A 25,610-nucleotide genomic window follows, 5' to 3' on the forward strand; every position below is an offset into this window, starting at 1 on the left:
TATTTTAAGCCAAATTTATCAAATCTACACTTTCCAAAACAATATGAGAACCAAAACACAGCTATTCTTTAAAGTGTACACTTATTTGAATTTTGCAATGCAGTTCACTAAATGTTTGCAAAAATGCAAAAATGTTACAGGAAAGTGAGCATAAAAATGAATATGTGAGTGACAATGACATACAAAAATGCATGATATTACGAGAAATGGCTTGCAAAAATGTGTACATTAGTCAAAACTGCGTAAAAATGTGTTTTTTATTAGAAGAACTTGGAACTAAAATGCTGGGGAATTTTCATGAGGATTTTAAAATGCAAATTGCTGCAGAAATGTGGAGAACTGAATTTAAGACTGGAAAAATGAGAAACTGAGAGAACCAAAATGGGTGGATCTTTCCATCCCTATCCATTTCACAAATACAAATAGGAGCAAGCTTGTACTACCCTTATTTTCAAGCCAAACCTAACTGTCTAAGCCCCGCCCACATTACTCACACATTACTGAAGACTCTATTTTGTCTGCTGTCTGCTGCATTTACTATGCAGCCCCTTGTCCTGAAGCCATACAGGAAGTATTTTGGTGACTTTGGGGAGATGTGTGAAATGGTGTGTGAGCGTGTTTCACCACCGATGGCAGCAGTGATCCTGCCAGAAGCTACCATTATCCATTTCCTTAATGGCATATAACGATGGGAGAAAAAATTGATTCACTTTGGATTTAAAGGTGAATCTATCAAATTTGCACACTCCAAAGAAGTATGAGAACCTGAACACAGCTGTCACTGAAATTTATTTGTTTGTTTGTTTATTTATTTATATCCCACCCTTCCTCCCAGCAGGAGCCCAGGGCAGCAAACAAAAGCACTAAAAACATTTTAAAACATTATAAAAACAGACTTTAAAATATATTAAAACAAAACATCTATAAAAACTTTTTAAAAAAACTTTGAAGACATCTTAAAAAAAAGGTTAAAAACATATCATTTTTTGAAAAAGGTTAAAAACATATTAAAAAGCAATTCCAACACAGACGCAGACTGGGATAAGGTCTCAACTTAAAAGGCTTGTTGAAAGAGGAAGGTCTTTAGTAGGCACCAACAAGATAACAGAGATGGCGCCTGTCTAATATTTAAGGGGAGGGAACTCCACAGGGTAGGTGCCACAACACATAGGTCTGCTTCCTATCTTGTTCAGAAAGGACCTCCTGATAAGATGGTATCTGCAGGAGGCCCTCACCTGCAGAGCGCAGTGCTCGACTGGGTATATAAGAGATAAGACAGTCTTTCAGGTATCCTGGTCCCAAGCTGTATAGGGCTTTGTACACCTAAACTAGAACCTTGAACTTGGCCCTGTAGCAAATGGGCAGCCAGTGCAGTTCTTTCAGCAGCAGGGTGACATGTTGGCAATACCCTGTGCCAGTGAGGAGTCTCACTGACACCTTTTGCACCAGCTGCAGCTTCCGGAGCAACCTCAAGGGCAGCCCCACATAGAGCACATTACAGTAATCGAGCCTAGAGGTTACCAGTGCGTGGACAACAGTGGTCAGGCTATCCCTGTCCAGAAACGGCCGCAGCTGTCTTATCAGCTGAAGTTGGTAAAAAGCACTCCTAGCCACAGAGGTCACCTGGGCCTCTAGCGACAAAGATAGATACAGGAACACCCCAAGACTACAGACCTGCTCTTTCAGAGGGAGTATGACGGCATCCAAAGCAGGCAACTGACCAATTATCTGAACTCAGGAACCACCAACGCACAGCGCCTCCATCTTGCTAGGATTCAGACTCACTTTATTGGCCCTCATCCAGCCCACCACTGAGTCCAGGCAGTGGTCCAGGACTTGCATGGCCTATCTCGATTCAGATGTTACAGAGAAATAAAGCTGGGTATCGTCAACGTACTGCTGACATCTCACCCCTAATCTCCTGATGACTGCTCCCAAGGGCTTCATATAGATGTTAAACAGCATGGGGGACAAGATGGTACCCTGTGGCACCCCACAGCTCAACTACCAGGGGGCCAAAAGACAATCACCCAATGCTATTCTCTGAGAACAACCTTGGAGATAGGATTAGAACCACTGTAAAACAGTGCCTCCAATACCCATCACACCAAGTCAGCCCAGAAGGATACCATGGTCAATGGTATCAAAAGCTGCTGAGAGATCAAGTAAATGTTGTTTTCTGGGTCGGCTCCATCCATCCATCTAGCGCTTCTGGGCCTATTTATTGTTCTTGGCCCCTGTTGTGACGGCTACCATTACTACTGTTTGTCAATCGCCGTCGCTGCCGCTGTTACTGTCTAGTTGTATGAGTGGTTGTATGAGTGAGGGTGTGACTGTGTAAAGATTATGAGTTTTGTTGTTTATTTTATTTTTATCATGTGCCTGGGCGGGAGGATAGGGTACAGGGAGGGAGGACCAGAGGGCCCCTATTAGCGTAGTGACGGGTAATGGGAGGTATGGCGTTGTGAGGAGGACATGCCAGTTTAGGGGAACTCGGCCCAGACAACTGGTGGCTGTGCCATGTTCTGGTCCTCCCCACACCAACAGGATTGCTGGTAGTTCTATCAGCCAACTCTCGGATCTCGAGTTGCTGCTTCTTAATGCCAGATCAGTAAATAATAAAACCTCCCTCAGCCATGATTTAATTGTGGATGAGGCGGCCGATCTGGTGTTTATTACCGAGACCTGGGTGAGCGATCTGAGAGGCATTAATCTCTCCCAGCTGTGCCCACCTGGGTACTCGGTTCAGCATCTGGGTAGATCCGAGGGTCGGGGAGGGGGAATCGCTGTGGTCTATAGAAGTTCGATACCTCTTGTTAGGCACCCTATCCAGGTGACTAATGGTCTGGAGTGTCTTCATATTGCGTTGGGTCAGTGAGACAGACTGGGAATACTGTTGGTGTACCGTCCTCCTTGCTGCCCAACAGCTTCCCTAACTGAGCTGACGGAGGTGGTCGAGGGTTTGGTGTTGCGATCCCCCAAATTTTTGCTATTGGGGATCTCAACATTCATGCCGAGACCGCTTTGTCTGGGGCGGCTCAGGACTTCATGGCCTCCATGACAACCATGGGGCTGTCTCAATTTGCTACTGGCCCTACGCACATTTTGGGGCACACTCTAGACTTGATTTTTGCCACTGGATTGGGGGATGGTGATCTGGGAGTGAGGGATTTTACATCTATTCCTTTGTCATGGACAGATCACCGCCTCTTGAGGTTTAGACTCACAATGTTTTCTTCCCTCTGCAAGGGTGGAGGACCAATTAAGATGGTCCGCCCCCGGAGACAAATGAATCCTGAGGGTTTTCAGAAGGCTCTGGGGAGTTTTCCGGCTGATAAAACTGATGCTCCTGTCGAAACCCTGGTCGATCTGTGGAATACAGAAATGACCCGGGCAGCTGACACGATCGCCCCAGTGCGCCCTCTCCTTTGCAGAGCTCAAGTGGCTCCGTGGTTTACCCCAGAGCTAAGAGTGATGAAGCAAGAAAGGAGACGGCTTGAGTGCAAATGGAGATGAACTCCCGACGGATGTAATCTTGCACTTGTGAGGGCCTCTACCAAGCTCTATGTGAAAGCGGTGAGGGCAGCGAAGAAGCAGTACTTTGCTGCCTCCATTCAGTCATCTTCTAACCACCCAGCGGAACTTTATAAAGTTGTTCGGGGACTTTTACACTCTGGTCCTCAGAACGCAATAATACCATCAATAGCCCGCAGTAATGAGTTTGCGAGACACTTCCAAGACAAGATCATGAACATCCGCCGGGACCTTGACTCCAATATTGTAACAGTTGAACCTAATGAGGTGTCCAGAGCACAGTCTTGTCCTGTTTTATTGGATGAATTTCAGTTGGTACAGCTCGAGGATGTGGACAAGGTGCTTGGACAGGTGCGGGCGACCACTTCTGCTCTGGACCCTTGCCCCTCTTGGCTAATAAAAGCTAGCAGGAATGGAACAGCCGGATGGGCCAAGGAGGTGATCAATGCCTCTTTACGAGAGGGAGTGGTACCACCCTGCCTGAAACAGGCGGTGGTGAGACCGCTCCTAAAAAATCCTCCTTGGACCCTGAAAACCTTGACAACTATAGACCGGTAGCAAATGTTCCATTCCTGGGCAAGGTTTTAGAGCGTGTGGTCGCTCGCCAGCTCCAGGCTCTCTTGGATGAAACTGATTATCTAGATCCATTTCAATCGGGCTTTCGGCCGGGGTTTGGTACAGAAACAGCCTTGGTCGCCCTGTATGATGACCTGTGCCGGGAGAAAGACAGAGGGAGTGTAACTCTGTTGGTTCTCCTGGATCTCTCAGCGGCTTTTGATACCATCGACCATGGTATCCTTCTGGGGCGTCTTGCGGATTTGGGAGTTGGAGGCACTGCTTGGCAGTGGCTGCGCTCCTATCTCGAGAATCGTCTCCAGAAGTTGGTGCTTGGGGAGCATTACTGGAATCCCTGGGTACTCCAAAATGGGGTCCCGCAGGGTTCAGTTCTGTCCCCCATGCTCTTTAATATCTATATGAAGCCGCTGGGTGAGGTCATAAGGAGATTTGGAGTGCGTTTCCAGCAATATGCTGATGATACGCAACTCTACTTCTCCTTTTCATCTTCTTCAGGTGAGGCTGTTGATGTACTAAACCGCTGCCTGGCCGCGATAATGGACTGGATGAGAGCTAACAAACTGAGACTCAATCCTGACAAGACTGAGATGCTGTTGGTGGAGGGGCTCTCTGCCCAGATGGTTGATGTCCGACCTGCCCTAGACGGGGTTACACTCCCCCTAAAGGAGCAGGTCCGTAGTTTGGGGGTCTTATTAGATCCGCTCCTGTCACTGGAGACTCAGGTAGCCTCTGTGGCACGGAATGCGTTCTACCAGCTTCGGCTGGTGGCCCAACTACGACCGTACCTGGACAGGGAGAACCTCGCCACAGTTATCCATGCTCTGGTAACCTCTAGATTGGATTACTGTAATGCACTCTACGTAGGGCTACCTTTGAAGACGGTTCGGAAACTTCAGCTAGTGCAGAATGCTGTGGCCAGAGTTATTACTGGGACAAAGAAATTTGACCATATAACACCTATTCTGGCCCAACTGCACTGGCTACCAATATGTTTCCGGGCCAGATTCAAAGTGTTGGTTCTTACCTATAAAGCCCTTAACGGCATCGGACCTCAATACCTGGCGGAACGCCTCTCCCGCTATGTATCTACCCGCTCGCTGCGCTTGACGTCGAAGGCCCTTCTCCGCATAGCGAGGCCCGGAGAGCAATAACTAGAACTAGGGCCTTGTCAGTAGTGGCCCCCGAATTATGGAACGACCTCCCTGACGAGATACGCCTGGCGCCTTATTTGTTATCTTTTCGGCGCTAGGTAAAGACCTACCTCTTTGCCCAGGCTTTTTAAATTTAAATTTTAAATTTCAAATGTTAATTTTAATTTTTTTTTTGTTGCAATCTTGTTTTCACATATGTTTTATAGTGCATTTTATTTATACTCACTTGTATTTTAACCTGTTTTTATTGTTCTACACCGCCCTGAGAGCTTATTGCTAAAGGGTGGTATAAAAGCACAATTAATAAAATAAAATAAAAAATAAAAATAAATGTAACCGGGTCACACTCCCCCTGTCCTTCTCTTGATACGCGTCATTCATCAGGACAAGTAAGGCCGATTCAGTCCCATAACAAGGCCTGAACCCAGACTGGAATGGGTCAAGATAATCTGTTTCATCCAAGAGTACTTGCCATTGCTGCGCCACAACTGTCTCAATCACTTTCCCTAAGAAGGGGGTATTTGCGACTGGTCGGTAATTGTAGCAGACCAATGGGTCCAGGGTGGACTTTTTCAGGAGCGGTCATATCACTGCCTCTTTCAGGGTGGCTGAAACCACTCCCTCCCGCAATGATGCGTTGACCACACCCTGGATCCACTCAGTCAACCCCCCTCAGCAAGCTTTAATAAGCCAAGAAGGGCAAGGGTTGAGAGGACATGTTTCTGTCCGCATCATCGCAAGCACCCTGTCCACATCATCAGGCCGCATCAATTGAAACTGTTCCCAAGAAGTTGCAGCAGATGTTGCACTGGACATCTCATTGGGGACTACAGTAGATGTTGATGGGGCATCAAGACTGCTACGGAGGCGAGCAACTTTACTGTCAAAGTGCCTTGCAAATAATTCACAGTGGACTTCCGAAGGGTCTAAAATTCCATTTCCTGGAGTTGATGTCAACAGACCCCTGACAATACGGAAAAGCTCTATTGGATGGCTACTTGAGGATGCGATGGAGGCAGAGAAGTGGGCCCACTTTGCCGCCCTTACCGCTGCACAGTAGGCACAGTTATGATGTTTTATTTACTCGTGCCCGATCAGCCTCACAGCATGTCTTTCGCCACTTTTGCTCTAGCCATCATCCAACCTGTTTCATTGCCCTTAGCTCACTGGTGTACCAAGGTGCAAACCAGGCTCCACAATGCCTGAGAGGGCACTTGAGGGCAACCATGCCAAGTGCCTGAAGTGCCTCGCTGTTCCATAGTGTGACAAGGGCTTCTACAGGGTCACCTGCTCTATCTACTGAGAACTTTCCCAGGGCATTCAGGAATCCTGTGGATTCTATTAGTCTCCATGGGCAGATCATCTTAATCTGTCCACCACCCCTGCAGGGAAGGATTGGAGCCATAAGCCTAAACTTCACCAGGAGTCACCTCGTGCTCTCTAAGAGGCCCCCCGAAGAGCAACCTCCTTTGGTGTCACCCCTTCGGTGGTGACCCCACCAGTGGCAGTCCCACCACCCAAGGGCAGCCTGGCTGTTATGCCTCCTGACCAGGGTTGCCAGGTTCATGGCCTGAGACTGATCCTGTATCTTAAGGAGAAGAGAAAGTCAGCTAAGTGCAGGTGTTCTTGCAACAGTAGAATTGTCTTACCATAACAATCGGGTGACCTCCACCTCCCCCATCTCCAAACCACCCCTTCCTCCATCTGGAGCAAAAACCAAGTTGAGGGTGTGCCCCACCCTATGCGTCGGGCCGGTGACAACTTGAAACAGCCCCATGGTCATCATGGAGGCCATGAAGTCCCGTGCTGAAATATTGGAGGCTGGGCATGGCAACCAAGAAGTCTTCCGTATCTTTAAAAGGTGTGCAGGGGGAAGGGAGAATTCCACCTTGTGGTTTTTCTCATTACAGTGTTGCAACAACACCTGCACTTGGCTGACTTTCTCTTCTCCTAAAGATACACGATCAGTTTCAGGCCATGAACCTGGCAACCCTACTCCTGACCCAGCTAGGACCTGATGCAAGAGACTGCAAGATAATTGCAGCCTCTCTTTGGAGCAAGGGTCAAGTAGGGGGGGGCAGTCCTTGTAGCACTTACCAGGGACTTCAGCTGTCTCAAAAGACAGCAACCCAGAGGAGCGAGGAGCAAGCACCCAGATGCTCAGATACTCACTCCCAGGGCATGTCTTCTTCAGTCCCCCTAGTGCTGCAGCTGTTCTCAAGGACCCAAAGGGCAGCTTGGCTTTTATGCCTCTTGACCCAGCCAGGAGCTGATGCAAGAGGGTGCAAGATTAACTGCAGCCTCTCTCTGGAGCAAGGGTCAAGCAGGGGGTCCCAGTCCTTGTAGCACTTATCAGGGACGTCAGCTGTCTCAAAAGGCAGGAACCCAGAGAAGCGAGCAGCGAGCACTTAGATGCTCAGACACTCACTCCCAGTGCAGGTCTTCTTCAGTCCCCCTAGTGCTGCAGCTGTTCACACTTACCCAAATTTTGTGATGCACTTCTCCAACCAATGTGTACAAAAATGCATCTATTAAAGGAAAGTATGCATAAAAATGAGTATACAGGCATACCCCGCTTAAAGTAGCCTCGCTATAAAGTACATGCTCCATACTCCACCATACCCCGCTTAAAGTACGCGCGCTTCGCAATAACGGACACTTTATTGGCATGACGCCGCTGTCATCTAGTGGTGATTGAGTGCAGTACAAGTGAAGACAATTGCTTCACTTTAAGTACATTTTCACTTAAAAGTACACTCTCCAGTCACATTGCATACGTTAAAGCGGGGTATGCCTGTATTAATGAAAATAACATATAAAAATTATATTAGGAAAAACATTAGACAAAGATGTGTTTATTAGGAGAAATGTGCACTAAAATAAAGAATTTTCATGAAGATCTTTTTTTTTTTAAATAGCAAATTGCTGCAAAAATGTGGAGAACCAAATTTAAGGTTGAAAAAATGAGAAATGGAGAGAACTAAAATTGATAGATCCTTTCATACCTAATGATATAACATCATTTAAGGGGGATCCAGAGGCGAGGGGAGGAGGGCAGCTCCTGATGATGGCCACCATTTCCCCCCAGAAACCTCCTTGGAACAATGCCTTGAGGGGAAACAATGACAATAATCAGCTGCTAAGAACAGTGCCACCATTGTGAAACAAAGTGTGGCAGTTGCAAAAGTGGAGGGCAATTTTGCCCCCCCCATTTTATTCCACAATCCCACAAAGTTTTGAACAATGTAGAGACCTTTCACTTTAGCATTAGCTTATTTAATTCTGCAGGTTAAAGATATGCTAGCAAAACATAATAGTCCTACTATGAATCAACAGTTGAAAATGAGTCTCACTGTCCTGTGAAATGGGAAGCCGAGTATTGTATATGGGTTTATATCTACTATGTGCTAATGTTTACATGTGTTTAATACAGGGATGGGAAACCCAGATGTTGTTAGACTCCAGTTCCCATCATTCCCAGTCAGGCTAGTGAATTATTAAGAATGATGGGAGTTGTAATCCAGCAACAACTGGAGGACCACAGGTGCCCCATCTCTGGTTTACCATTTATGTCCATGTGCATTGGAGACAAAATGCATCCACTGAATGATTTAACTTCTGGAAAGCTGTGGTGGATGATCTGCACCCTGTAGAATGACAGTTTTAACAACTCTGGCCACATTCACACCATACATTTATTCCAGTATTATTCCACTTTATACAGTCATGGCTTCCCCCAAAGAATCCTGGGAAGTGTAGTTTTTTAAGGGTGCTAAGAGTTAGAAGACTTCTCTTCCCCTCATAGAGTGTACTGGGAAGAACTGACTGTTAAACTTCTCTGATAATTGTACTTCTGTGAGGGCAATGGGATATCCCAACAACATTCAGCATCCTTCACAAACTTTACTTTCCAGGATTTTTTTGGAAGAAGCCATGAGTATTTAAAGTGGAATAATACTGGAATAAATGTATGGTTTGAATGTGGCCTCAGACTAACCAAATGTTTCGAAGGCATCATGAAATTGCAAAATAAATAAATAAATTAAAATATGTACAGTGTTTAAAGTGGTATAATTATATTAAATGTAGAATGCAGACAAGACCCATAAATAGGGTGTGTCTGGATTAATAACTGGTTTACCTCTTCTCCGTTTCCTTTGCATACTCACTATTTCTGCAATGCATCTTCTACTTAAACTAAGCAGCAGAGCTGCTGCCACTTCCTTCTCTATATGTTTTCTTGTATACATGACTCTTTAATGGTTGTAATGAATAGATCTTAACATCTCTTGGCAGAATAAACAACAAGCGGCCAAGTGACCTACTTGCCTTTAGAACCATTAGCTGCAACTCTCCATTTATCTTTCCATATTGTCTGTCTAATAATTATGAGACACTCACTGCCTTAGCAGTGCTAATCACATTTTCATTGAAACGCAGATGCTCACTGACCTTCAACTTATGGCTGAGCAAGAAAAACCTGTTTCTGCAAAGTCAATGACAGGGAAAAAAGACCACACCACTTACTCAGAGAACCCTATCAAGGCCTGTAAGGGATTGTTTTTTCTTCTGCCAGTTGTAAGAAGGTTGCTTTAAAAAAAGCAGATAAAGATATGGACTGGAAAGCACTATGCCAGGAGTGGGGGTCCTGTGGTCCTCCAGATCCTCTTGGATGACAGCCCCAGCCAGCCAGTATGGCTAATGGTCAGGGACGATAGGAGTTGTAGTTCAGCAACATCTGATGGACCACCGGTTCCCCATTCCTGCTTTATACACGATGTTTTGTATTCACAAGTCGGCTGCAGCAGGGATGAGGAACATGTGGCCCTCCAGCAGCTGTTGGACCCCAACTCTCATCAGCCCCTGCCAGTATGACCAATGGTCAGGGGAATGATGGCAGTCATCTGGACGGCCATAGGCTTCAGCATTATTTCATGTGACACTAATCAAAGCAGTAATTCCCCACTAAATATAAACAGTTTCATCTAGAGCAGTAACTTGCAGGACCTATTTTTCTTCTCCTTTCCTCTCTAACATTCTCCTTCTTCTCACTTTGTTCAAACCCAACTCCTTCCCTGCTATTGCTAATTGCACTTCCAAGCTTCATAAATACCATTACAAGCACACTTTTTTTGAAGGCCTAACTATTATATGTTAATGCACCCCATGACCTCTTTTTAAAGGGGGGGTGGGACATAGTGGAGTGAAATTTGGAGTGGAGACAGAGTGTTAAATGAAAATTTTAGCCCTTGGTACTCCAAAGTACCTGTTTGGGAATGCTATTTGCTAAAGTAAAGTCTAATTCCTTAAGATGTGCAAAGTCCTAATGATTTAAGGAATTTGGCTCAAGATGTTTTGCTAACTATCTGTCTCCTGTTTGCCTTGTAAAGCTGGTAAAGTATAACCAAAAGATGTGTGCAAGAAATGCAAACAGCATAAACAGCATGACAAAGGGTCAGATACTGCTTGTATTTGTTTGTTTGTTTAAAAGTTTAAGGCATGGTCAGCAGATTGTGACTCACTGTTTAAACTTGAGTTTGCAAAAGTAAGGATTAAACTGTTGAACCCTTGGGAAAAGATTAACTAGACTACTGATGAAGCAGAGCATAACAAACATGGGTGTAAAATTAACCAGCTTGTTTTGTAGAGGGTACAAAAATCCCTGTTTTGGGGGGCTCAGTGCTCTCTCATGCCTCACCCCTTGTGTGAATGTATGGTTTGCCTTTATTGCAATAAATCATAGTGCCTTGGATTCGATATACTCGTGTTAAGTGGTTATTGTCTCCACCTGGAAGGACCATAAGTCATTCTTATGACACAGAGTATGAGAGGGGGTGCTCTATCAATTGGTATGCATTGGAAGTTATGATAAATGCACTATTCTGGGTTCCTTTCTGTAGAATTGTGTAAGAATATATTATTTCTCCCTTCTCCCCTTCTTCTTATAAAATGTATGCATTTCTTTTTCTCCTTCTTTTTACCCCCCTTTTTGATAATTATGTCTTTTTTATTGTTCTCTGTTCTGTTTCCTCTCCAGCCTCTTATCTTTTTCCCTCCCCCCCTTTTATTTTTTATTGATTACTTCCACAGGCCTAATAGGCCTGTTCGTATTGGAAAAAATATTACACACTTACACTTACACACACACACACACACACACACACACACACAGGGGGGTGCTTAACTCTGCTGCTGCACACACCTTTAGCCCCTTCCCCCAGGGTTCCAAACATGTGTTTGAGCAAGCACCATCTTGAAATCCTAAAGGGGTTGGGGGTGGTATGGTCTAAGATGATGATCAGTACTAGAAATGAAGGGACTCCAGTGAACACGTCTATTGCTGGATAAAGACAATATGCCTGCTATTCCAGAGTTAATATAGCTTATCAAGAGAGCAACCTAAGCAGCCTCACCATATTGTTTGTACGTTCCCTACCTGCTTGGTAGCAGAAGCAGCTGAATAAATAGTCTGAATCCAGAAAGTGGAGGGCTTGGCAAACTTTACTGAGTCATAAGTAGGCAGGCTGAATAAAACTATAGCAGTAAGACTGCTGTACATAGCAGCTTACAAATCAGGTCAGGTTTCTAACAGAATAAACATGTTACTGGAAAACATACTGAACATGCTAGAGTTTTTTTTTATAAAAGCACAAAAAAGGAGGGAAGGGAACTTCTTTGGTTCTACCCTGTTGCTAAGCAGAGCCTTTGTGAGTCCCTTTTTGCAGTCAAGGCTCTCTGGATGCACCCAGAGGTGTTAATTAACTCAGTGCCCTGCTTTACCCTTGTGATTACAGTTACTGTTTTATAACTCTAAGAACAAATTCATCCTTTGCTTGCACTTTGTGGTGTGAATTCCTGCTATTGTTATTCCAACACCTGCCCCTAAAGTGGATCACTGGCATCACAGTATCCTCATACAGGTATTTCTTTCTATGCAATCTCAATCTTGTGGAGAGAGACACCCGGACTGAACATGCCGGCCTTTCACATGCTGCCATGTCCAACATCAGCTCTACCCTTCCCCCAAATGTGCATCGGCTGTCTCTGTGAAGTAGAAACCTGTACACTCAGGGTTCTAGCTCCTGGGGATAGCCTATGTGTGTTAGGCAGGCTTGCCCCTTCAGAATTTTCCCCAACAAGTCAATTTAGATCGCATCTGCTGTATACATTTAAAGCAGTAACATACCACTTTAAAAAGTCATGGTTTCCCCCAAAGAATCCTGGGAAGTGTAGTTTGTTAAGGGTGCTTAGAGTTGTCAAGAGACTCCCCTCACAGACCTACAATTCACAGAATGGTTTAACAGTCAATCCCTCTCCACAGAGAACTCCGATAATTGTCACTCTGTGAGGACAATAGGGGTCGCCTAACAATTCTCAGCACCCTTAACAAACTACAGTTTCCAGGACTCTTTGGGGGAAGCCGTGACTGCTTAAAGAGGTATACCACTTTAAATATGTAGTGCAGATGGGCCCAGGGTCAGGAAGGGGTCAGCACAATGTGCAACATTGGGCACAGGGGGAGTCACATGGCCCTCTTGTCTCTTTCCAAGACTGAGCTTATGTGGAAATGCCTGAAGAAGGCTTTTGTTCATGACAAGGCAGAGGAAGACAATGAAGCCATTTAAAGTTATTTTCCACAATTGCTTGCCTTAATAAACAGTAGCAGAAGAGAGACAATAAGTCTCTTAGCTTACTTCCTCCTTCTGATACATTTTGTTTTTTAAAATAACAATTATGTGGATTTATGTCTTTAATTTTTCTGCATCTCTCTCTCTCAGCCCTGGAAATCCCAGGCTTTCACTGATAGGTCTAGCTCTTTGAAATGTTGCTGAATGTTGGGGGAGAGACAGAAATCTTGTAAACTGAGAATAACATTTAGGCCATGAAAATTTAACAGAAGTAAAATCAAAAGAATAAAAAGGACTCTGCATCAGTCTTCTGCATCTCCTTTTAGGGCATTTTACAACAGCAAGTAAGTTATTGTTAATGAAGATCAAGCCTTGCCTAGATATTATTCACTGGGGCTTCCCCAGTGGAAACTAATGTAAATAATGAGAAAATGGTATAGTGCAATAAATTGGGGGCAAGAGCCCATATCAATACATGCCCTCTACCCTGGGCAGAATAATAAAACTCTGAATTAGGAGAGAAAAACCTGCAGAGAAAAAGCAGTTAATAATGCAGACGCCCCAAAATATATTGCTTGTACATTCTACTTAAAGGGCACATCACACTATTTAATAAAAACTATTAATCAGAAGACGAAACCTCTAAAGGCATTCTTCAAATTTAAGATTGTAAATGCTAGGAGTTTTGCTTGGCTTTTACTTTAAACGGTGGAGTGCTTTCATCCAAGTGTTAATTCTAACAAAAAAAAAATTAGAGCAGTGGTTCCCAACCTGGGGGTCCTGAGGGGTTGTGAAGTTGCAAAGAGCCAAGAAAATAATTATTTATTAATTAAAAAATTAATTAATGGCTGATCTGTGCACCACCAATGTGTGGGCCTTCATTGCAGCTGCATGCAGCCACCTCTGCCTCCGCCTCTGCTTCCATCCTTCCTTCAGGCTGGAACAGTCAGTTCCCGCCACATAGAGAGCTGAGCAGCACAGAACTCAAATGAGTGCATCAAGAGAACAGGCCAGCTGGTCTTATTTAAGCTCTAGTGCCTCTTCCCCTTCCTTTTGTCAGCAGCAGTGAGGGAAGATCAATCAAATTGATTGGCTCTGGCTGTAGAGACAGAGAGGCTCTGGGAAAGAGGTGTCTGCCAAAAATGTAATGGGACAGAGTCTCAGAGCATCCCTCCATGAATACACACCCGGGCACTCATTAAAAATTCACTTATAGTACAATGTATACATGTCTGTTCAGAAGTAAGTCCCTTCAGTGTGCCAGTGTGGTGTAGTGGTTAGGGTGTTGGACTATGACCTGGGAGACTAGGGTTCGAATCCCCACACAGCCATGAAGAGCACTGGGTGACCTTGGGCCAGTCACTGCCTCTCAGCCTCATGAAAACATGGAATCGACTTGAAGGCAGTACATTTACATTTACTCCCAGGTAAATCAAATTGCAGTAATCAGACCAGACGGAGATTCTGTTGGAGCTTTGAAGCTCTACCAATTGTGTGTGTGTGTGTGTGTGTGTGTGTGTGTGAGTGAGTGAGTGAGTGAGTGAGTGAGTGACATGGGGCTTACAGCACAAAGGTGGTTAAAAAGAAGTAAACATTATGTCCATAATACAAGGACTTAGGCTGCAATCCTAATCAGGTCAACTCAGAAGTAAGTAATCTAGAATTCAATGGAGCAACTGTCATGTAAGGCAGGTGGTGGACTAGGGTTGCCAGGTCTCTGGTTTTAGCCTGGAGACTCTGGATTTTTGGGGTCCTCTCTGGGCCTGTCTCCACAATCTCTGGACTCTCAGCTTTCTTTTCTTTTTTTTAAATTAAGTTTCTAGGTGGTCTGGTTCAAGAGATATACACCAAAACACCACCCACTCCCTGCAACTTCTGTTAAATGAGCACATAGCTAGCTGTTCTAACCCTGCCCTTTCAAGTTTGTAGCCCTGGGCTCCTGCTGAGAGGAAGGGCGAGATATAAATAAAATAATAAATTAATAAATAAGTGAAATCACTGTTGTGATTGACAAGGAATTTGTTGATCTCCAGGCAATAGCTAGAACCCATTGCAAGGCCAGGAAACTGTTTTTTTCCTGCTTGTCTGAAAATCTCATATATTGAGTAACTTTATAAGTTCTAGCAGTAGCAAAAGTCCCTTTCTCGCTGTGTGCAGGAGATCTAGAAGAAAAGATCAAGGCAGGATCCTGGTAGGCATGCACAGTAAACAATTTCACTCGATTATAAAAATGTACATGCAGGGTTTTTTTAAATTACTTGCAAAAATAGCATATTATACATTTTATCTTTCAAATAATTTTTGAACAGAAATTTAAAAAAAGTGTACATGCAGCTTATGGTACCATTTACAATGTGTTACAGTTTTCTAATTAAGAGGAGTCAAACAAGCTTAAATTTTCCTGGGCTGTTGAAGAGGACAGTTTATTTGTCTAATGCATAGCCTGTTTTGAAAACCTTCCCAATATGAAGCTTTAATCCTATGCTCGCTTTTCTGGGAGTAAAGCTGCAATGCTAATCACACATACCCGGAGTAAACCCCATTGAACTAAATAGGACTTACTTTTGAGTAAACATGGTTGGAATGTCCTCTAAATCAATGGCACTTTTGAGTGAACACAGCAAAGGACTGTAAATCTTTCTGTTCCCTTCCAATTCTATTTTAAAGCAATTGGGAAGAGCTTCCTTAGGTGGCACTGCTTTTATTTTGTAGGAAACTAATACTGATTTTTTTTTTTAAAAAGTTCTCCAATGACCAACTGGTTTTGACAATAAAGTATTATATGGGGTGTATGTATTTTACATCTCCAGTATGTGTGTATATGGAGTCTTTCCAACAACCCTGTGAGGTAGGATTGCCGATTGGAAACAAAGGCAGCTCATAGCAAGAAATAAATCCATACTGGGACTTGCTTCTGAGTAAACATGCATAGGATTGCACTATAAATATCTTTACGAGTTGTGTAAATATTAATCTATGGTAGTCATGCTTATATACATATTTCTTCATACTAGGTCCTGAAAAGTATCTAATTTCACACTATGGCTGTACATTATTGTTTCCTCTACATTTTAAGTGTGTCCTCCTTTCTTGGGGTGGTCATGGTACCCCTCTGTTGTTTTCACCCTGACGGGAAGATTAGGCTGAGAGATGGTGAGCAGCCCATGGTCACCCAATAAAGTTTGTTGCTGATTTCCATTTAAAAAAATTAATTAAAATGATTTACATGCAGACAAAGTTTATGAAGTAGATCCACACAATACACTTAAAGCACACTGAACTCGCATTTAAAGTGCATGACTTCCCCCAAAGGATCGTGGGATGTGTGGTTTCCCCCTCATAGTTATAGCTCCCACATCTCTTAACAAACTACATTTCCCATGATTCTGTGGTATGATTCATATGCTTCAAATGTATGTTGAATGTGCTTTTAAATGAGTGCTGTGGTCTGCCCTAGGTATGCTGTGCATTCATTAGTTAATTGAAAAGAACAATGATAAAAAAAATATTTTTAAACAAGACAGGGCTGTAGCTCAGCGGTAGGGCATATGCTTTCCATGCAAAGGTCCAAACTTCAATCTCTGGAAAAGACTGTTGCCTGAAATCCTGAAGGCCCAATGCTAGTCAATGTCACAAGTACTGAGCTTGATGGTACCAAATGACTTGAGTCAGTATAAGGCAGATTCCTTTGTTTCTGAAAGAGGAAAGAAACTCAAGGGCCATAGTGACTCTGAATTTTTTTTATGTATCTTATTTACATTTATATACCACTTTATTGTAAAAAAAACCCCTCAAACTGGTTTACAGAAGGAATTAAAACAATAAAATTATTGGTGAAAACAGTTAAAAATAGGTATTTAAAAATATTCAAAATAATAAAACCAACAATGAGCTAAAAACAGATAAAACACATAATAGCTTCTACATGCCTGGGTAGACTTGACTAAACAAAAATGTTTTTAGCAGGTGTCCAAAACAGTACAATGAAGGCTCCTGCCTAATGTCAATAGGCAGGGAGTTCCAAAGTATAGGTGCTGCCACATTAAAGGACTGATTTCTTACAAGAGCAGAACAAGTACTATGTGGCAGCCATAACATGGAAAGCATACCTTGACCTTGGTCTGGTTGCAAATCGGCAACCAGTGCAGATTTCAGAGCAGAGGTATTATGTGCTGATAGGGTCTCTCTCATGTCAGCAATCGTGCCATAGCATTCTGCACTAACTGTAGCCACCGGGTCAGGTTGTGCTGCATGGGGATTTCTGTGACCTTGGCTAACTGGCTGCCAGGATTATTTTAGTTTTGGTTTTTGGTTAGGAATCTTGACTGGCTGTGGGATGCTGAGTTTCTGCCTTACTCACAGGAATCTTTTTGAGGTTGGTATGATATTGCGTTTAGGAAATCATCACTGTCTTTTGTTTTTGTTTTTCTATTTGCATTTTATTTACCTCTGATGTCACTCCTTTACATCCAGAAAAGCAACAACAGCGGTTGTTCAGCTCAACCCCCTTAAACCACTGATGATGCATCTTGTTGTTTGCATGGTGGTTTGTATCTTGCCCAATAGTGGTAAAAGAGAATTCACATACTGGGAAGTGTGGCTTCAATTGCTGTTGTTCTCAAGCTACTGCCTGTGAAATTAGACCAAACCATATGTGTTTTCACTGTCAATTATTTCTCAGTGGAATTGGGATGGCTGTCAAAGTGAGTTTATAGCAGCCCACAGGGTAGGCAGGAAAGAGTAGAGAATCTTTGTAACTCTTACTCATTTCTCAAACCTCTCTCTGCAGTGAAGGGTCAAGTCTGTAAAGAAATTTGGAGCAGCCATGTTAAAAGGCAGGCAGGGCATTCCAATCAGGGGGTTGCAAACTCTGCTTTGATATGGATATCTATGCAGAAGATTCCTAGTCAAACCTTACCAACAGCACAATCCTAACCGTACATACTCAGAAGTAAGTCCTGTTGAGTACTATGGGGCTTAGTCCCTTAAAAAGTGTGCTTAGAATTGCAGACTTCAGGGGCGTTCATCTTTACTCCTGAGTATACCAGGGTTTGAATCCCCACATAGCCATGAAGCTCACTGGGTACCTTGGGCCAGTCACTGCCTCTCAGCCTCATGAAAACCCTATTCACAGGGTTGCCGTAAGTCGGAATCGACTTGAAGGCAGTACATTTACACATACCCATCTAACATCTCCAAAACACTAGGCTTCCTTCTTCGTACAATGATCTTCTTGTGACTGGCCTGAGGGCACTTAAACCCTTTTTGCCAGAAGCAAGTCGGCTAGATTAAATATTTCCTACTCAGACTCCCTAAGCAGGTGAGAAGGAATGATCCTGTCAGTTCACTGGACCTGGGAACACCCTCATTTAGCTAAGATTTCTATCCTGATTTCCAATCTGAGAATTTTTTTTGTTTGTGTAGTATGTTCCATGTAACTTTGGTTGATGCTTAATGTATCATGCTTCATGACAACACTAGGGCTCACACCTGAAATTTCAGAGTTTGGGATGCTTCTGACCTCACAACCAAAAGAATCCTGGGAAGTGTAGTTTGTGAAAAGTGCTGTGTGTTTTTAGGAGAACCCTAGTCCCATAACAGAGCTTCAATGGCTAGAGTGGTTTAACAGCTGGCCCCTCTTCCCAGAGAATTCTGGTAATTGGAGCTCTGAGAGGGGAATAACGGTCTCCCAACAACTGCGATGGCCTCAATATCTTTTGGTATGAGAGATTTTCTTCAGAGAACTCTTTGTCTCAAATCCAGGCCATTGCTTTCTAGGAGAATCCCAATACTCATTTACCTTTCAAGAACTACAAAATATCCAGGACAGGTTAAATCTGATTGCTTATGAGAATTTTGCTAGCCTGAGTCCATATTTCAAATTGACCTATCTCGGTGGCCCCAGACTTATATGTGGATCGGAAAACAGCTATCAATCAGATTATACACTTTTTATACCATTGGTCTGTCTAGCTCAGCATTGTCTACACTGGCTGGTGGACATTCCCCAGGGTTTCAGACAGGGATCTCTGCCAGCCCTAGCTGGAGGTGACAGGGATTAACATGAGACCTGGAGATGCTCTTCCACTGAGCTATGGCCCTTCTCCAAAGTTTGTGATGTAGTTTCAAATAAGAATACATACGAAGAAGGTATGAACTGTTTTCCAATTTTGTGTGCATTGGTTTAAATCCACACAATAATGGGGCAGAAAAGATTGATAACTGAGTGCATGCGAGCCTGACATGGAATGGAAAAACAGGGTGATTCATCCACCAGGGGTATCTTGCCCGAAGATGAACAGAAATCCAAAGGAATCTCCCTCCCCCATGAATGGGAAAGCAGCTGAGATATTTGTGATTTTGAGCATTAAAATGGCTTGCAGGGGAAACTGTCTGTGCCTCCTCCCCGTTTCACTAGAAAAGACAATAGTGAAGGCAAAACAGAAGGGAATAGAAAAAGAAGAAGAGCAAACAAGAGATGGATTGATTCCATAAAGGAAGCCACAGACCTGAATTTACAAGTTCTGAACAGGGTGGTTCATGACAGATGCTGTTGGAGGTCGCTGTTTCATAGGGTCGCCATGGGTCATAGTTGACTTGAAGGCACATAACAAAATCTCCCCCTGTATGTTCCAATGAAATTGTTAGCTCCCTTCCCCAGTACCTGCATTTTAGTAAAATAAATTATCAGGAGGAGATTAATCATGATTCACAAATCTCATGCTGTGTTACATGGAGTTTGGCCCACGTACATCAAATGTATAGCTGTGTTATTTGTTGAAATTAGCAATACTTAATAGGCATTAAATTAATTGCTTAAAATCCATTGTAGTGAAAGTTCATGTTTGGCAACATGAGACAATCACTTTCTTAAAGTTTCCTCTCTCTCTCTCTCTGTCAGCACTGGAATCACTGGCTGTCTCTTCCTCCATTTGCCACGACCCTAATTACTTTATTGACTAGAGTGATTCCACTAGTGAAATGCCTTTTAATTTCTTTTAATCACAGCAAAGCCTTTTTACTTAACAAAAGAAAATAATTAATCTCCTTTAGGAATGGAATTAGACGATTACTTGCTTGTGTGCTGTCTGAAGCAAAATGATTAAATAAAAAAAGTGCAAGCTAAGATGGAGGCAACCTTAAGGAATGAGAGATAAAACTCTTTCTTCCCTTAGCTTCTTAAGATGATTTTGCTTTTTGGTGAAATTTGCCAGCTAGTCTCCGCTAAGGATGGGAGAACTTGCCTTGTTAGGGCTTCTAGCCTAGTTTCCATGGAAAAGATTTGCCTGGTCTAATCCAGAATGATGCTGAGTGCTGTTAACCAATGCGACCTGAGGGTATTCGGCAACTTACTGCAAAAAGGTGTGTTTTGTTTTCAGTGTTCACATATGGTCCTCTGCCACTCCATTGTTCCTGCTTTTCACTATCCTAGTAGTAAATGATGCTTTGTGAGGAAAAGGATTAGGACTTTGGCTTTTCTTTTATGACAGGCTTGGGGAGAAATGTTCCAGTTTTAGCACACACATTGCAGTTTTTTTAAAAAAATGTCTGAATTGCTTTGAATTGCTTCTGGAGGTTCCTACTTCAATTATGGGCACTTTGAAGAGATCTTACCTCAGACAAGCCATGGCTCGGTGCAAAGCAGCCTACTTCAGCTCAGGTTTCATCCAAATCTGATGCACACACCCACACCAGCAATGGCAGAGCAAATACCTTTCAGAAGTGTTGTGACTACCAAAACCTTTTTTTCAAGCACTGCTATAAAAAGATCATCACCATCTTCTAAGTGATTTCTTTGCAGGGTTTGCAGTAGTGGTGCATGAAAGGCTTGAAATGAATTAAATGGACTTGGATTAGCTGAGCTAACAGGTACAGGGGTGAGGAGGAGAGATTTTTCTCCCCCTGCTTGCTGCGACCTCTTCTAGGATGCACACCTTAATGTGGTGAAGGGGTTTGAGAATGTTGAAGAAGCAGAGAGCAATGCCGTCAGGAGTCTAGACCAAGAGGCTAGAGTCCTAGCTGGGTCACCCAAGGTGGAATGGTTAAAGCTGAGACACCAGACTAAGATGCACTGAGGTTGTCATACTTTGGACACATAATGAGAAGGATTGATTCACTAGAAAAGACAATAATGCTGGGAAAAACAGAAGGGAGTAGAAAAAGAGGAATGCCAAACAAGAGATGGATTGATTCCATAAAAGAAGCCACAGACCTGAACTGACAAGATCTGAACAGGGTGGTTCATGACAGATGCTATTAGAGGTCACTGATTCATAGGGTCGCCATAAGTTGTAATTGACTTGAAGACATATAACAAAGCTTGCTGCCATAGCAGTAGTCACCAATGAAGTAGGTAGGAAAGGAGGTGGATGGGTGCAGGGTGGTGTTGGCCAGGTTTTTTTTGGGGGGGGGGGCGTGGATGGAGCTGAAATATTCTCAGGCCTGGATTACATTTGAGCCAGAGAAAAACTGAGGGATCATCATGTTCACTTAATATTTGAGTGAAGCATTATGAGTTTTCAAGTCCCATCTTTCTGATCTAGGAAATTTAAGTCTCAGCAGGATCTCTAGTTTGCAGATACTTATGTATGAAGTTATTTGTGCATGCTGCTAATGTGGAACAGAATGAGAAAGAAAAATTAAAAATGCATTGCATCCAATGTAGATTTTACATCTGGGTTATTGACCAATTAAAACACAAACCAATTTAAACTTTACATGTAAGGAAGCCCTTTGAGTTTTGCATGACACACATTTCCTTATGCTGCTTCTGGCAATTCTCTCCAAAATCGGTTCCTGGCCAACAGTATTATCCTATTTAAAACTGCAAATATATTATTTTCTGTGAAATAATATGCATATTGGAACTTTTTAGCCTAAAGAGTGCCATTTCTACCCTGTCCTTTAATGTAAGGGTGGGGAAGCCCAGGTCTGGGGGCTTCTCTATCTGGCCTTCTATCCACACTTCATGAGGCCACACATCCCGCTCCTTAGACCACATTCCTTACTGGTCTTGCTCTGTTCCTTTCTTGAGTGCTTTTTCCTGACTTTTTTGTCCTTGAACTTGACTGGCTTTTGCATGTCTTTATCTGTGTATGATGAAACAGGAGGATCAGCGGCTGAAGTGCAGGTGGTATAAATCTCAATCCAAGTCTGACTGAACATGGGCATGGCTGCATTATTGTGCCTAATACATGGCAGTGGTGTTGGCAAAGAAAGTATATTTCTCCACTACCATTGTAGCTGTCTGGCAAAGCTTTTCCAAGTGGTGAATGGGCTTTTGTCATCTGGACAAGAGACCATTGCTCTGCCACCCTTGGAGGCCCACTATAACAACTTTGCAAGGCATTTTAGGGACAAAATCTTTCAGGTTTGGACAGAGTTGGATGCCACAGTTAGAGCAAGTCCAATGAAGGTGTTCAGAGCACTGTGTGCTCCATCTGTACAGGATCAGTTTCGATTACAGTCCGAGGATGTGGACATGCTGCTTGAAGAAGTGCAGCCAATCACCCGCCCCCTTTACCCTTGCCCAATTTGGCTTCTTAGAGCTAGCCATATGGAAGTGACTGGGTGGGTCCAGGGAATGATGAATGCTTCCCTGATGTACCATATGCCTTGAAGTAAATGGTGGTGCATCACCTCCTTAAGAAGATCTCACTGGACCCAGAAATGTTAAACAACTATTGACCAGTGCCAAATATCCCTTTTTGAGCAAGGTGCTTAAGGAGGTGGTTGCAACTCAGCTTCAAGCATGCATGGAGGAAACAGATTACTTGGCTCCATTCCAGTCTGGCTTCAGACCCGGCCCGGCCATGGCACTGAAATTGCCTTGAACACTCTGGTTGCTGATATCTGTCAGGAGAGATGGGGGGAGTGCAACCCTGCTCATTCTCATCGATCTCTCAGCAGCTTTTGATACTGTTGACCAAAGTATCCTTTTGGAGCATCTCAGGGAGGTGGGGGTTGGGGGCAATGTTCCACTCATACCTCCAGAGCTGCTTCCAAAACATAGCTATGGAAGGCTACTGTGGTGTTCTGCAGGGTTCCATCTTGTCCCTCCATGCTATCCAGCATCTATATGAAAAATTGAGTTAAGATGGCGCAGCAAGTAGCTGTGTTTGAGAGCTACGGCTCGCCTCTGTTTTTAATTTTAATTATTTTTTATTTATTTTTATTAGGAATCTTCCATTTTTTTAGTTTCTTTTAGCCTGTTTTTAGAGAATTAGTAGGAGCTTCTGGGTGTCTCTTATATTTGCACATTTTATCTCTCTACTCCTTGGCTACAACCTTGAGCCTCTCATTTGGTTTTGTTTAAACTGTACTCCCGAAGAAGCTGGGAACAGTAACTAAGGACGTTACTAGTTGCTCCATTACTTACAGGAGGGAGCTAAAAATGAGGCGACTCAATCTTGATATCTTAGACGTTCTCTCGACCTTATATAGGGGGGTGTTGCATTCACTACGCAGCAACTGTTTAATTACTGAGAAGATGAATATTTGACAATGACAGGTGAGGAAGCTTTATTCTACCCTATTTTGATTTTTAATCCCAGAAGGCTTCAATTATTTAACTAAGCACTCAGCCCTTGTGGGAGTTACTGCTGTTATTGCCTCAATAAAACTAATGGTATACACCAGAAAAAATTGAAAGCAACTGGGGCTGGCCCCAGTGACTGAAGATGTCTCCTCCGTTGTCAAGGCTCACCACCAATTAAAAATCACTGACTTTCTTAGCCCCACTCTGGAAAAAAGAACTAACCTTGATCCCATTGCCACACCAAATGATGAGATTTTAGATTGGTCCTTGGGTCTGTTGTGCCTGTCAAAGAACCTACTGGGTAGCCCACAAAATGGTAGGCATAGCTATGATGGGCATATCTTTGCTGAGGAGCTGGCAATGATGAAAGTAATGCCATCTGAACCCAAGTCCCATGGAAGCCCTAAAACACTGAAATTATTACATCCCCCTAGTGGCATCAAGAAGGATAAATCCATCTCACCTTCTCCACACTCGCCTACTCATTCTGCTTATCTGATCAATGTTAAGGACTCTGATTTCCACCTTGCTGTTAACTTGCTTTGCAACCAACATGAGTTGATCCGGAATATGTTCAATGGATGGGCAGATGATATTACCCATATCAAAAAGTTCCTTTCAGAGTGCAAGGAGCTCCCAAAAACCTTAATAGATCTGATGCTATGCCACTCAAAAGCAACAAATTCAGTTCACTAGCTGCCAAACAAAAGATCTTATTAACCCATTTCATTTCAGCAAACAAGTTCCCTACTCCAATGTTATGTCCCGGACCATTGAGTAAAATCCCTGACAGCAGGGGAAGTAAGGAAAAATCTCTAGGGCCGGCTAACAAGAAACCCAGGCCAATAAAAAAACCCAAAACATAAAAAACCAGACCAAGCCTAAAAATTCAGCTAGAATGAATTTCAACAGGCTATTCAAGCTACTGGAAGGAAAAGACAGGAATCAAAACATACCGTCCAAGAAGCACAACAGTAAGGGGACTACGGATTCATTCCCGAGAACATGTTCACCCCTGAAATCAGACCAGTTTAGTCATCAGCCTACTACTGATACCCCAGGTGTCATCCAGGACCCATGATCAATATCACAGCACCCTAATGTGACAACTCCTCCTCCCTTGGAGAAATTGCAACAAACCTATCCCTCAGATATCTCCCTGGAAAATTCATCCTGGGATCTCTAGCTCCAGAATCAAAACTTGGTCTTCACCAACTACCTTAAGCCAAAGAGCTTGCTTACACAGTCTGAGCATATAGCTCACTTTGTACAGCTCGCCAAAGATCTTGGTGCGATCGCCTTAGATTCAGATGCTATATGGAAGGTAGAGTATCTTTTCTATAATTATCATTCTGCCCAGGCATTTATAACTTTTGCCTCACCTAGGGTTGCCATATTCCAGTTCCACAAATCCGGGCAGGTTAATTTGCATATTATGTAAAGTATTTGCATACTATGCATATTATTTGCATATTATTTGCATATTATGCAAATATTTGCATATTAATACTTGGATTGTCTAGTTGTTTTGTTTTTGTGCCTAGGAATTACCACCAAAAACTGGGGAAAGATGTGAGAAATCTTTTTTTAAAAAGCAACATTTTTAGCCTTAAATGCCTAGACTCTAGTTTCCAACACTATGGAGTATTTATTGATTGACTAAGAGAATTTATATCCTGCCCTTTTGCTGTTAAAAACAGAGCTCAGCACAGCTTACAAATATAATAAAAACAATAAAAATACACAATCAATATAAAAACATAATAAAAACACAAAATAGCAACAAACATAAAGTAAGTCAGGGCAACAGTACGGTTAACCATATACGATATATTTCAAAGATGTGGTGGGTGGAGAAAAACAAGAAGCCAAAATGTTAAGAAAAGGAGTCTTTCACACCACATGCTCAGTTGTAAATACTGTTGCAGCAAGCTTTACAAGTTCCTCCAGTATTCCACTGGTGCAGGCACTCAGACATTCAAAGTATCTGTATGTTTCTTAGGTTTTATAAAAGCAGAGCTTTGCTTAACTCAAAATTTCTTCTCCCTTTGATCAACCACATCTACACAGGTTCCACCTCCATACTCAAAATGAAACTGGGCCTGGAAGTGTGCAACAACCCCACACATACCTTGCTAATTAGATTACCAATGTGATGTCTGTCTTATGGACTATTCTCCTGCT

The sequence above is a fragment of the Rhineura floridana genome, chromosome 2 (assembly GCF_030035675.1).
Source record: "Rhineura floridana isolate rRhiFlo1 chromosome 2, rRhiFlo1.hap2, whole genome shotgun sequence".
NCBI classification, from domain to species: domain Eukaryota; kingdom Metazoa; phylum Chordata; class Lepidosauria; order Squamata; family Rhineuridae; genus Rhineura; species Rhineura floridana.